General features: G+C 30.6%; 2 long non-coding RNA genes across 2 annotated transcripts in view; one reads left to right on the top strand and one right to left on the bottom strand.

Annotated features, from left to right (window-relative positions):
• The window catches only part of LOC145297677 (uncharacterized), a 567,884-nt gene that overhangs the window by 29,956 nt on the left and 523,063 nt on the right, over window positions 1–14,865 (bottom strand). The gene's annotated exons all lie outside the window — the stretch shown is intronic.
• The window catches only part of LOC145297676 (uncharacterized), a 698,958-nt gene that overhangs the window by 299,716 nt on the left and 384,377 nt on the right, over window positions 1–14,865 (top strand). Inside the window, exon 2 of the long non-coding RNA XR_013870304.1 lies at window positions 10,464–14,794. This is a non-coding gene — a long non-coding RNA (uncharacterized LOC145297676). The remainder of the gene's footprint in view (window positions 1–10,463; window positions 14,795–14,865) is intronic.

Raw genomic sequence — 14,865 nt, 5'->3', positions numbered from 1 at the left:
ATGACCAAAGTTTCATTTCATTCGGACAAAACACTAAGAAACGGGGCCCTAATTAGATTTGGGGCCCGTTTTATTTTGGGTCACCCTGTAGTATTCCGATGAGATAGCGAGATAAAAAAGGAACAAACCAAGTTATATGTTCATCAATGTTTCGTCTTTATTACGAGACTTCCTCTGGATGAATAAAATTAAGAAAATAAAACACAATTACAAATATTCGAAAATATATTTTTGGTGTAATGAAATGTATGACCTTGTTCCATTTCAAAAACGAAAAAAGTCGTTGGAAATTCAAAAAAAGGGGGCATAACTTTGTGATTTTTTATAACCTCATATAGCCGTTAATATATTTAAAAAGACATGATGCAATTCATATTCTTTTTGGAACAAATATGTCCGTTATGATTCAAATATGGATGTGTAACTAAAATGAAATGAGTTTATATTTGTTATGCAATTTATTGATTGATTTTATGTATTAATTATTATAGATGGTATTTTCTATAGTGTGAGAAAGTTAACCTGCGTCTAAATTTCAATTATGTTCTTTTAACAGAAGTTTACCTATCAATGGCGATACATTATAGAAACCTCCACGTTTTTGAATTGTGCCAGAATTTGCGATAAGCGCTGATTCAAGAAATCTCCGTCGCTGTTTATTTGAAAGAAATTTAACAATTTTTGCTTGTTTGAAGTCAAAATATGATTATGTTGCAATGAATGAAAGAATAATGCATTCAGAGAATTGCTATTTATTATATCTCTTTTATGTTCGTTGAGCCTTTTTTCTCATCAACTGATAAATGATAGCAATTTTGGCGAGGAACAGTGTATACGCCTGCATTGAAAAAAATGTTACTCTCTTTCACAACGCTATGCGCCCCTACACACATACTTTTTGAATTTTCAATGACTTTTTTCGTTTCTAAAATGAACAAGGTCATATATTTCATTCCATCAAAATATATTTTCAAATATTTATATTGGTGTTTTGTTTTCTTAATTTCATTCATCCAGAAGAAGTCTCGAAATAAATATGGAACTTGGTTTTTTCCTTTTTTATCCCCCTCCCCTCTCTCTCTCCCTATCTCTCTCTCTCTGTCTCTCTGTATATATATATATATATATATATATATATATATATATATATATATATATATATATATATATATGGAGATATTAGACGTAGGATTTTATTAATATGTCATTCCAGAGCAATTATAAATTCCAAAACAGGGTTTGATATCAAGTAAAATTGGTTTTTAATATTTTTGTATAGCTATGAATAGACAGCTGTTATTTTTAAATGAAACTAATTTTGTTTGATAAAAAAGCTTTTTAACATACTTACCTCAGCAAAGTAATAGAATTAAAATGGATTGCGTACTTTTCTGTAGATTACATTACTGAGTGAGAATGAAACCATTTTGCAAGACTTTTCTACTTGTGTAGGAAGAAGAGTATCGGTAGAATTGCCTTTGGAAGTAATATCTTTAATTCCTTAGGATTTTCTTCAAATATCGAAAAAATCTAAAGAAATAAACATGTTGCGCAATGATGTTTTCTTACAAATTTTTTTATGTTCTTAATTAAGCAAAACCTTAACGAAAGGATAAAATTTATTTCATGAAATTGTTAATTTTCAAATATATCATGGCAGGAATATATCCATGTGTTTTTTTTGTTATTGGAAAATGCGATCCACAAGGACAATGCTTACGATGCGAGGAGGAGTGTGTTGTTGTCCAATGAAAAATTGGATGGAAATTGGATGAATGTGAGAACGTTCTTGATTAGATTCAACGTATGATATACTGCTATTACCTTTCAGTTTGTTCGTTTGAATATATGTAATAATGATAGAGAGTAAATGAAACGCTACATCTTCTCTCAAACTGCGAGTTGGCAACAGAAAGGTATACATGGCATCAAAATCATGTGCTTAAAATAATTGAAGCAGAAATCAAGCAACAAAAAAAAAGGCAATTATATGATGGAGGATTGTCCTGTATGAAATAAATAAAGATGGAATTTCCCAATGACGGTACAAAAAGTAGCTCTCTAATGACAGATGGAACGGAAATTGAATGTTAAGTATAAATCTGAAAAACTTGTTGCTGTGTTACTGTTGGTATCATCTGGATAACGATCCGATTGGGTTGCGTTGTGTGAAAAAAGAAAAGAAAAGAAAGAAAGAAAGAAGCACTATGGGAAGAAAACTTTGCTGCTGCAAATCAGATAAGGAATATCAAGGTATAGGATGGAAGGACGAATTTCATCATTTGGCACATGTGGTAAACCTATGGAATGACGAATTTCATAATTTGGCACATGTGGTAAACCTATGGAAGGACGAATTTCATCATTTGGCACATGTGGTAAACCTATTTTGATGTTTGCTTTTACTGCAACAACTGAGAAAATTGATTGAAGATCTTCAGGATACAACAGAAAAAGCAGTTCAATTGGATATAGCTGAAAAGAATGATACGAACTGGAAGGGGAGTTAAACTTTGGATGGTGAGAGAATGGAGATGAACAGAGATGAAGTGCTGACGTCATATGTAGGGTAGTGCCATGATGGCAGTGAGTATAACGTCATAATAAAAAACAAAAAAAACAGTTATTGATATTGATGATTGCTGAAATGTGGATTTGGATGGGTTATGGGCTTGACCATTACTCCTGATCTGAAATGGAACCCGTACATCAAATCTGTTGCCAAGGTCGCTGGAAGAATGGTGGGATCTTTCTACCGTTCCAGTAGATATCTCACTGCCTTGACAGAGTACAAAATAGACTTTGTAACTTAGTAGGGGATGCCCTTTTCTCTTCCCTACAATCTCTTCCCCACAAAAGGGACGTTGTGAGTCTATCTTTGTTGTGGTTACTTTCACAGCAAGTGCTCGTCTGAGCTCCAATCTCTGGTCCTCCTCGCTAATATTTCTCGAAAAACACTCGTCTAACTGAAACCACTGTCAAATACTTTCCCCACGCTTTAACTGTGCCTAAATCAAAACGTAGATTCCATGTAAAATGCTTCTTTCTTAGAACTGCATGCTTGTGGAAGTCTCTTTCGTTTGTCTGTTTCCCAGATGACTACAACTTGGTTGTATTCAAGTCCAACATAAACAAATTCTTGATGAACCGCCTCCTTAAGTAATCCAATCTACCAAATTTCCATTAATAACAACTATTACGATATTATCGCATTGATTACCGTACACTCAACAACCCTTATTCTTGAGTGGCCTAAGAGCCTTGATATGTGGTGACTCCTATGTAAAAAATAAATAAATAAACAACTACCTCCTGACTAAGGGGTCCCACCACTTCATAAAAAAACAGTTGAGGTCTGAAACTGTGAAGTGGTTCCTCTTGATAATGTTGTAGTCCTGAATGCAGTAGCGGAGCTGTCAGCTGTGAAGCATGAAAAGATCCTGTCATTCAAATCCATCACTATGTAATAAGAGCAATGCGTATTTGTATATTCATTCAATCATGCAAAAATTAGCAAGCAAAAACTGCTGGATGAATCCATTTAAAGTATTTAAGGGGATTGAGAAAGTAAATAGCCATTAAGGAAATCCCCGTCTTTAATTTATTTTCAGACAAGTTTTCTCTCTTTCTTCTTCCTGATTTTCATAAGGATTTATGTTTGCTTTTTCTTATATAATATTTTAAATGTTTTTTCGTCCATTTCTAAACAATTTCTCTGATTCAGACTGATTATGCAGTATGGATATTACTGCGAACTAAGGTGGAGGATAATTGTTTTTGTGATTTTTGATGGAAGATGTACACATGTATATAATCAACAGACACATATTTCGTCATTTTTATGACTCATCAGTGTAGCTAGACATAGCAAGATTCGAAGTGGTTAAGGTTTCGTGCTAACGTGGAAGATATTATCAAACTATTCAATTCATTTTAAGGAAAATATTGCTTTTATGCTAAGTGGAATTCATCATTTCCTTCATCAGTATACTCCACCTATAGTGAAGCTTTAATATATATTTATCATATAGTTATCTACGACTCATCACTGTGGCTTGATTTAACAAAGTTTGAAACCCAAATTCCAACTGTTAGCATCCTGTGTTTTACTGATTGCGTGAACAAAACTGCTACTTAAAAGTAGGAGAAATTATATTGTATTTAAATGAAACTATCCATTTATTTACAGTTAGAGAAAGAGTGTCTCTCTTTTTTCAATGTTTTTATCTAACACAGATACACCACAAATATGCATATAAATTAGATGACAAAATAATTCTATATAAGATTAATAAAAAATACCTATATAATAATATTTATTCATTTTTTTAGTTATGGAAGAAGAATGTTTAAAACATATGTCAGGTTGATGGCAATAAAAGCAGTAATTAGTTATTTGCATACGTGATATAATAATAATTTGTATATGTGATATAATAATAATTTGCATACGTGATATAATAACTGTTTCCCTCGATGCATGTAAAACTCATTATAAACCCTTGCAACTGTGACCCACGTGTCATCTCCTTTCCATTCTTAGTTGATTTACATGAATATAGGACTCTTTTAGACAAAGTATTTATGCAAATAAAGAACACATCAATAAGACCATTTCAGAAATCCAAGTGAGACACAATAAAGTTATTAACTGATTTGAGAGAGAAAGAGAGGGGGCTTGTCGGCAAGATGCTTAGGCCATTACATTGTTCACTTATCTATCGATGTTTAAGGTGAGCATCGATTTCTGTGTCTACTCATTCAAACTCTGTTAGGAAAGAAACCACAATACTTTCGTAGGGAAATGGTTTCTAATGATCTATTTAATTCTTGATTTATTCACTGACCTTACATTCTAACCAATCATTCCTAGTTTGTCTGACTGCTATTGTCCCATTTTTTCGAATGAAAGTCTTCATTTTCGAAAATAGGAATGAAATAATATAGCTACAAGATGGATATTACTTGGCATTGCGAAAGTTAGAAACAATAATGTGTTACTGTGCTTACATTAGCTTATAAAAACTTTCAAGAGGCAACACATTTAAGAGATAATCTAGAACTTCACATAAAATATGTTGTCATAGATGTTATTTATTGTGTTTGAATGTTTTTATGAACACACTTATATCGTGTGTACTTTTACAAATATGTAAAAAAATATTGCATGCAAATATTTGTTACAAATTACAAATTCAACTGCATTGTCAATTCTTTTTAAAACATATACTTTTTATATTCATTTTTTAATCTCTTCTTACATATTTCCCACGTGAGCCAGAGTTATGTAGGCCAGCCATGAAGATCTGATCAGAAGGTCTTTGTTGTTATGTCGCTAAACCAATGGATTACAATTAATCCTAATAAACTGTTCAGTACTTTAGTGCTGTAATTAATCTCCAAACGTGGGATTATGCCGTATGTATTTTAATCCTTATCGATAAGTTTCACTTGTCAACTAATTGATAGGAAAATAATCGGTTAGGGTGTTATTGGGGCACATCAATTGGGTGTTGAAATGCATTAAAGAAAATTCTGTACTTTTGTATGGTTTATTATTATATTTTCTTCTAGTTTATTTTATTTTCATCATGTCTTTACTTAGTTATCTCCCTTTTCTCTCTCTTTTTTATCCACGTTGTTTTTTTTCTTTTTTATATTTTGTTTTCCGTTTTCTTTTTCTTGATATTTTTATTCTATTTTTTAACTCTTTTTACTCTTTATTTTTCTTTCGTTCTTTCTTAATTTCTAAACATGTTTATATTGCCTTTGCGACACATATTTACATATTTATTTATCTATTGCTCCACGTACATACTAGAACCCGTTGGGTTACCCACTGAATTCGGTTAGATTGTTTCGATCAGAAAAAGTAAATTTTGTAAAGTTAGTTTAATGCTGCATCAGCAGCAGCAGCAGCAGCAGCAGCAGCAGCAGCAGCAACAACAACAACAACAACAATAATAATAATAATAATAATAATAATAATAATAATAATAATAATACAAAGTATATCTCTTCCTTTCTCTTATTCCTCTCCTTTCTTCTCGACTACAGAGTAAACTGTTTTGTTACTTGCATTGCTTTCTCGTTTGTTTATAATGGACTTTTCCAAAACTTTTATCCGTTCATTTTTTATTAAACCAGAGAGAAAAGGAGGGAATGAAAGAGTGGGAAGAAATAGGAGAAGTGATAAACGATTACAATAAAAGCGAAGAGGTCAAACCATAGAAAGCAAAACTAATAAATGCGAACGTAGTAAGCGGTGCATCACTTGATCAATTAATTGCAAATTATGGCTCATTAGACGAAATAAAATGGAAAGTTTCCAAACTTAATCAATCTTGAACATATGGAATATTTGAATATGTATTTTGTGTGATGAAGATATATAGGCAAAAAAGCTTTAGGTAGAGAAACAGACGTTGATTAACTTATTAATTAATTAATGTAAAAACTGAACTTACGAAACTGTTGGAACGTTTTAATAAGTGCAAGAATGAAGAACCTCAAAAAAATGATGTGTGAATATGCTGACTCATGTTTTTGAAAATTGTTTATCAGACATGAGTTGCAGTGTATTCTTTGCTATATATAGAGAAGTGTAGAGTGAGATGATCGAAGGTTAACTAGGACCCATAGAAAGAAGACAGTTTACTAGATAACGTATCCGCCTCACGGTTACTGACAGTATTTTATTGAAGCTGCATATAATCTACAGTTCTGAGTAATAAAGGTAATACGACTCATATAACTACTTTTGCCTTCATGTAAGTTCCTCTATATAGAAAATAATTTTAAAACATTTTATTCTGTGATTCGACATACCTAAAACATTATTAAATAACACACACACATATACACATATGAACGTATGCACACACACACGCACACAATCGAGAAGGGTGAAAAGGCGATTCAAACAACAATTAAATTTAAAATAAAATCAAAGAAAGTATTAAATTCTTGGAGTTTTATTTCTTTAATCTTATATAAAAGTTGAAGTGTTTTTGAAGATTATTTTCTCATTAGTTTTTTACAGCTGCAGACATAATTCTTCGTTTATTCTCAAATGTTTTTTGCTTTCGATAAATCAGAAGACTTGTGGCGAATCATAAAGCGTTACCAAAAGCAACACATTTTAAAAGCCAGAAAATGCATAAAAATAAAAAAAAATTTCTTCTTCCAAAATACAAAATAGAAATCTATAATGTATAATAGGCATAATGAATTAACGGTAAATACAATTTCATTTGCCACAACTAACTTTTAAGATGAGATCGATAATACAAATAATGCACATCCTCATCTAAAAATTCTGGAATGCAAGAAAATTTATTCATTCTTTGAATTAACCAAAAATAAAAATAAAAATAAACAAAAAATAATCTGAAAAAAGTTATTTGACATTTTTCAATCTGGTCTTTGTTTTATTTCATCTGTTTTCATACCATTTTCATCCCCTCTAGATGTTCTTTAATATTGACACTTGAGGTCAATCTATTTAAAAATTGAGCATTTCCTCTTTATGTGTGTGTGTGTGTGTGCGTGCGTGCGCGCGCGTGTGTGTGTGAGAGAGAGAGAGAGAGTGTGTGTGTGTGTGTATGCGTACGTGCTATTATCGTATATCAGCTGAAAAACTATTAACCATTAGATTTGTTATGTATCCCTTTGAATTGGAGATTGCGTTGGTTGTCCATGGATTTCCCATCGTTTTGTACTTCCCCATCTTGACATGTAATTTACCAGCGTTGGATGTGTCGTTAACAGCGAAATTTCATACATTTTGCCCTTCTTTCTCTTCATTGTCAAATATGGGTTACTGTTGTGTCCCTATAAAAGGGTCATAAAGAAAGATTTGAAAGACAACGGATTAAAGTAGAAATAAAATATTGTACAGGGATGTGAATATAAAGAAAAGGTTGTCAGAATTTTTGGACTGTAGTTTCGTGTGAGGTTGCGATAATTCCCATGAGAGTATTAGACTCGGAAGGGAGGGTACATATTGATTAGAAGAGTTCATTAAGAGTGAATAGGTAAGTCAAATAACACCCCTTCTCCGCAAGGGGTACTAGTACCTTTGCCTTTTTGGATCGACAGTTAAAGGATCCAGTAACTTCCTTTTCCTTCCTGATTGGTGGCGTTCTGGAACTGCTTCAATGTCAAATGTGTCATATATCGTCTCAGTGGCCTCTTCTTATGAGATGCATAGTTGGGATCATTCAACAGACACTGTCTTATTTGGTTCAGGTGTCTTTTATACCTGAATTTAGGACTTTGAATGATGTACACCATATTTCCGATTCTTTTGTCTATTGGGCCTAGTTCGCACAAAGACGTGTTGTTTTTTAATGTTTTGTAGAAAACGTTTTTTTCCTGGGCCATAGCATTTCTTAGGTATAATAGAAGTCCTTCTCAATTTTGTTTGCTTTTCAAATATAGATCTTATTTTCAATGGAACATAGTCTCTGCTGGGGATACTGCTGATGATATATTGCGATTAGATGCATAGAAATTGTAGCAGTGGCTTTTCTGCATGTTTATTTTTAATGCTCATTTCAAAGTCTCACCGAAGTGTTTCGCCTGAAATAATTCATGGAGGAAATTAATAACTGGGTCTTTTAGCACTTCTGGCCTTTTTGTGCAGCTGTCCATCACAATTATATAATACCAACTTTCCTGTGGTTCTGCGAAATCTATATGAGTTCTAGACAAGTGTTGGTTTAGAAGTGATTGGGAAAGCCTTTTCCGATAAAGCACAACCTTTGCCTGAACCAACCATGGTTTTGATGTCTTTATCCATCTTCAGTATACGTAATTACACATTCTGTTTATTCCCAGGTAACCCATATAAAATTCTTTCATTATCTTTTTTTTTTGTAATGCTTTTGGTATGACGACCCTCTTGCTGTATAGCAGGACGTTATCATACATAGAAAAACTGTCCTGTATTCATTGGTCTTTATTTGTGATTTCTGTTTTGTAGCATTAATAAATTCGTCTTCTTGTGCTTTGTGTTTAATTCCATGCAGTCTGACTGGAAAGTGTCTGATAGAATTTTTTTTTCATTTCATTATTGGTACTTAAGTAAGCAATTACTGAGTTCTTAAGAGATTTACTCTCAGAACCAACCTTAAAAGTCCGGTGCCTCATCTACTTGGAGGAAATGTACCCTAACTTGAAATTATAATTCTGCAGAATAGTACTCCGCCTCAGCAGTCTATTTGTTGTGTAGACGGGTAACCATTTTTTCGGATTAAAGATGCTTAATAGAGGTTTATGATCGGTTTGCAGTATAAAAATCGTTCGTGTAAATATCGGTGAAATTTTGTAACTGCAAAAATAAGAGCAAGAACTTCTTTCTCGTTTTGTGAATAGAACTTTTCTGCTGGCAGCAAAGATCTTGAAGCGTGTGCAATAGTTTTTTTACGACATTTTATGTATGATACAGGTTCCTATTCTATACGAGCTCACATCGCTAGCAATTATGATATCTAATTTGGGGTCATAATGAGTGAGGAATAGGTCTAACATCAGGGTTTTTAAAAAAATTTATTGAATGCTGCCTGACATTCAGGCGTTCATTTCCACACTCTGTTCATTTTTAGTAGCTCATGCAGTGGGATTAGGAGGTCGTGCATATTGGGAATGGATGTCTGGTAATAGTTTGTACCCCCCACCCGCCCAATAAACTTTGTAATTCTGTAATGTTTTTGGGATCCGGCATATTCTTTATAGCTGTGGCCCTTTTCAGGCCCGGTTTTCTACCGTTTTTATCAATGGTGTATCCCAACATCATACATACTAAAAAAGGTTGTCGGCATTTTCTGACTATTGCTTAGACATTTTGCAGCCTTGCATTAGGTCGCGATCATTTCCCCATTAGATGCGGGTATTTTGTATTGATTAAAAGAATCCATTAAGAGTGAGTGGGTAAATCCCCATAACATGTGTAGTTCCTCATTGCTAGTTCATCGCTGTCGTCTAATTCCTATCATTTTTCCTTTCTTTTCTCATGACAACATTATTGTTTCTTTCATCTGTGTAGCTAGAAACCTTTATGAATAACTTGCTTGAGTGTAGAGAAGAAGACGAATTAAGATATTACAAGGATTAGAACTACTACTACTACTACTACTACTACTACTACTACTGCAACAACAACAACAACAATAAAAATATATTTACAATTGAGCAAGTATTTTATGTTAGTCAATAAGCTGCAAAACTATTCGGCAGAATTGCACCTTATTTGCTATAGTGAAGAATAACTGAGAATAGTTTATTGAAGACATCATATTTAAAAAATATTTATAATAATAATAATAATAATTTATTTAGTTTATTAATTATTTGTATACAGAAAGCGCATATGTTTACTCGTGATTAAGAGTTTTTTTCTATTATTTTTTCTATTTTTATAACTAAAATTTTACTTAAACTTTTTTCATCTTTCATTTCAGGTTATGTCTGAAGGCTCCAATGGATTAATGGAATAACTAACTAATTTAACTGCATTTATCGTGTGGAATTTTCTCAGAAGAAGAGAAGAAACAGAAAAAAATACGGTTTCTTGATTTTTACCTCTACTTATCAAACACTTGTGCCAGCGCTGTACCAAAAATACATTAGCACACGAAGTACATTGATGAAGTCTTGTTTAAAAGTTTAAAAGTAATAAGCTTTCACGGAATTATATTCTTTCGACAATTAAATAACATTTTTAATTTCGAGAATTTTCGCTAAAGGAAATGATTTACTAAAAAAGAAATTCAAATAATATTTTAATTGAAAGGAATTTTAAAGCTTAATCTCAAAACTGCAGAGAAAGTGTTTTGTGTCAATTTTTTCCTCCATAAATATGTAAACCACTTTTTACTCCACAAATATACTTGCTTTTAATCAATTATTGATGTCCATTCTTAATTCTATACAATTCTATTTCAAAATTCTTTTTGTGCTCAAAGATTTTAACAAATACAATTGTAAATGCCATTATTATTATGATTATAACAAATATGCTAATCTTTCCCTCCTTTAGTTAATATGTGCTGAGTCAAAAGGAATGTAATTAATCCAAATTCCATGCAGAACTCTTTGCTCAGCGTCGTACGAATGAACATAAGTCTTATTATATACAAAAGAAGCAGACGGCAACTGATTTTGTCAGCGTTAATTTAATGACAAAAACTTTTCAGTAAGAAAATTATTAATCAAAATTTACAGAAAAAATATGTATAAATAAACCTGAAAATTAATATGTAATTTTTAATATAAAATTAAACAATCATCTAAATTTCTTAAATATCATTTTATTTGGAATTTAAGAAATGTTATTTCAGTTTTTTTATTTTATTTAAATATTATGAGAATATTTTTACTTAAAGAATTTATAAAATGCGTCATCGTTATTTCGTAACTATAATTACTTAACCAAAATTAACAAATAAACTTAATGAAATAATAATATATAAAGTGATTCATCGTAGTTTCGTATGTAATATAAGATTAGTGTTAGTTATAAGTGCAATGTAAACATTATTTTAATTTAAAAAGGAACTGCATATTTACATTTTATTTCCAAATTTAAATAATAGTTACATTTCTTAAAACTGTCAGTAATTAAACCATTTTTTTTTCTTATTTATTTTTATTTCAACTCTTAATAAATGTAAACATTATCACTACTATCTTAACTAGTTATGTCATCTCATTGGCTTCTTTTAACATAACACGGGCAGCAATCATGAAAATTGATATCAAGACCAAAAGAAGATCAAGTACTTCATGGTAATTCGATTATCTTATTGAGCTGCATTCATCAAACTGAGCCAGTGTTGCAGCCTATAGTTGGCTCAATTAGTATTTATTGAAGGTTTAATTTTCATAAATCTGCATTAAACGTGTTGTCTGGCATACTCAAGGAGTGAATGATTTGCTGATAATACTGGTGGCAGCTAAAATCTGAATTTTAGTGAAAATATTTTATATAGTTTTCAAATAAAATAATAAAAACATGCAAGTACCTTTGGTTTTAAATTTTTGTGAAACCTGCATTAATCTAACAAGATAAAAAGTTTAAAATAAATGCAATCGCTTTCCTTTGTTTATATAATCAATAATATCACATTTCAAATTAGTTTATCTAATCTCTCATCTTATTTGCAATAAATTCTAATAGTTATAGAAATAAGCATAAAGTGTTCAATTTCTTTGCATGGTTGATTACTATTCTGAAACTTTAACTTTTTAAAGTTTATGATGTTTGCATCATGTAATTGTAGTTGGTATGATAGTCTTAAATTGTTTAAATTGCCGACATGAATCATTTTCACGATTAATTGTTCAATAGTTTATGTTCTGTTATAGTTTATGCAATTATTTTAAGTTGATAAATGTTTTAGATGAAAGTTTGTAGTTATTCATTTTTAGCTGTTTTATATTTTAATCATTTTTTGCTTACAATTAAAAAGGAAATAAATAAATAAAAAACGTCTTCATTCAACGATGCAAATGGTTATGATATAAACAGAAAATTATTTTAAAAAGAAAACAAATTAGGTTAATACAGTTAATTTAGTTTATTACTTTTATTTGTTTGTACATAAAATAGACAAATTCTATTACATTCTTCGGTCGAGACGAGTTATTCCTCTTGCTAATTTTTATTTCAGGCGATTATCTAAGTGTTTCATAGTAGCAGTCGTCTGGACCGAATTAGTTAATTCTTAAAATAAATTGCAGTGAAGTACGTTATTGTATTATCAATAACACAGTACATCATTATCAAATTCAAATTGACTAATTAGAAGTAAGATTTGATCAGGAATATTAAATGCTATTCATGTTCAACTTTAAAAATCCAACAGACACATAGAAAATCAAGGCAAGTAGCTTCTGTAGCAGTTTGAATTAAAAAAAAAAAAACTATATCATTTGAAACTGATTAAACTTTAGATCTCCAACAAAATACAACTGTTTTTTTAATGGAAAATTGAGTTTATTTACTTGCTAATCTTTAAGTTTCCTACGAACATATCGTATTTTCCAAAATATTTATGTGTCATAAATGACACTTTAGCACCTGAACGTGTGTACATTTTGCTTCAGTTAATTCTCACCTTATGCACATTTCGAAATGAAAAAAATCTAAACATTTACAATTTTATTGAATTCAGATTATTTTTTGCTATTTTTCTCTGAATAGAAAGGAAAAATTTAGAAAAAAAAGAAAACTTCAGAATGACAGTCTGCTTCTCATTTTCCTATTCCTGGGGAGATATTCCTTGTTTTTGTTTAAAGTTTGTTTTTTAAATTATTTCATTTTCACTTTTCTGTATATATATATATATATATATATATATATATATATATATATATATATATATATATATATATATATATATATATTAAAGTTCTTCTTTAAATTGTTTTGTTTATAACCAATTCTGTTTTCCTTACACAAATTTAAAACTATTTTTGGATTAGCAAATGTATAAAAAGATTTATGGTAAATTTAAGATTTAAATAAACATATACTTTTATATTGATATATATTTGCTTCTAAACTCTGATTTCACAAGATCTATATTTCGACAGTGGCTGTATTTGAAAGCCAAAGTTTACAACCCCTTCTTCCATGAAAATGAACTGAGACAACCAAAAGCAAATAGTCTCATGAACAATTACATATATGTACAGAAATATTGTTGAGAATCTTTTCATAATTAAATTATTAAAAAACAAAGAAACATTTCTCATGTTAGAGAAACCATTTTACAGAACACATCTGCAGTCTTCTTGAGTAAAATAATAAGAAAACCATTTCGAAAAAAAAAACAAACAAACCAAGAAACTAAAATACAATCGGAATAAAAATGTAGAGAAGGCAAACAAACAAAATTATCCTAAATGTTTACCACACGGAGAAAAAAAGATGCAAAAGAATCCTTCCCGATTACTAATCCATCAATTAGGACTTACACAGGTCTGACATAATTCATGCGAAAGAAACGAGAGGGAAGTAAAATAAACATTTCATTGCATTTCCTTCTTGCCTACAATATTGTGTGCTTTAAGAGATTCAAGAACAAAAGATTATCAACAAATCTTAAGGTTTATCAATTATAGTCCATTGATTAAGATTTTAACTGCTCTGCCGTAATTAAACCTAATCTTACATTTTGCAAATAATTTTTCTTTTCTGTGTTTGTAAAATAATGTAAGTTTTCAGAGAATTCAATTAACAAAAAAAAAAAAAAAAGATAAAATAAAAAATCGTGGCTGACTTGTGGTATTTATGTGAATTAAAAACGAAGACTCAATTGAATACAAATTTGCTCAATTAAAAAAAAACTGCTACGGAAAAATAATTTATAAATTGATAAACAAATATTTTCACTGATTTTTCATAATAACCTTCCAATAATGTGCAAAAAGTATTAAATTATTTTGTCATTTTCGGCTTTTATATATATTCTGTTCATGAATGGAACCAGCGTAAAAATAGAAAAAAATATGAGAAGTTCCTAAATTCTCTTTGCTGTGTCTTTTTACTCAAAAAGAGATTTAGCTTTCATAGTAAATCACCCCACAAAAAAACCCTCCAAAAACAAAGAAATAAAAGAAGAAAATAACCTAGAAATTCACTCTCTCTCTCTTTGGTGTGTGGGTTGCTCATCATCTGCATGGCTCTAAACTTACACAGTCTGGATTACATTCAGAGCCTCAACAAACAACTACCTGATAACTGTGAAGCGAAGTTACATGTCTCAGGCAGGATTTATTATATCAAGTAAGTATTTCATTTCCTTTCATTATAAAAGTATTTAATTCTTTCATTTTTCTTCACAGAATTAATCAGCG

This window comes from Euprymna scolopes, chromosome 18 (genome assembly GCF_053919585.1).
Source record: "Euprymna scolopes isolate OS-2025 chromosome 18, ASM5391958v1, whole genome shotgun sequence".
NCBI classification, from domain to species: domain Eukaryota; kingdom Metazoa; phylum Mollusca; class Cephalopoda; order Sepiida; family Sepiolidae; genus Euprymna; species Euprymna scolopes.
Note: the sequence above shows the minus strand (reverse complement) of the source record. Positions and strands in the feature narration are given on the sequence as shown.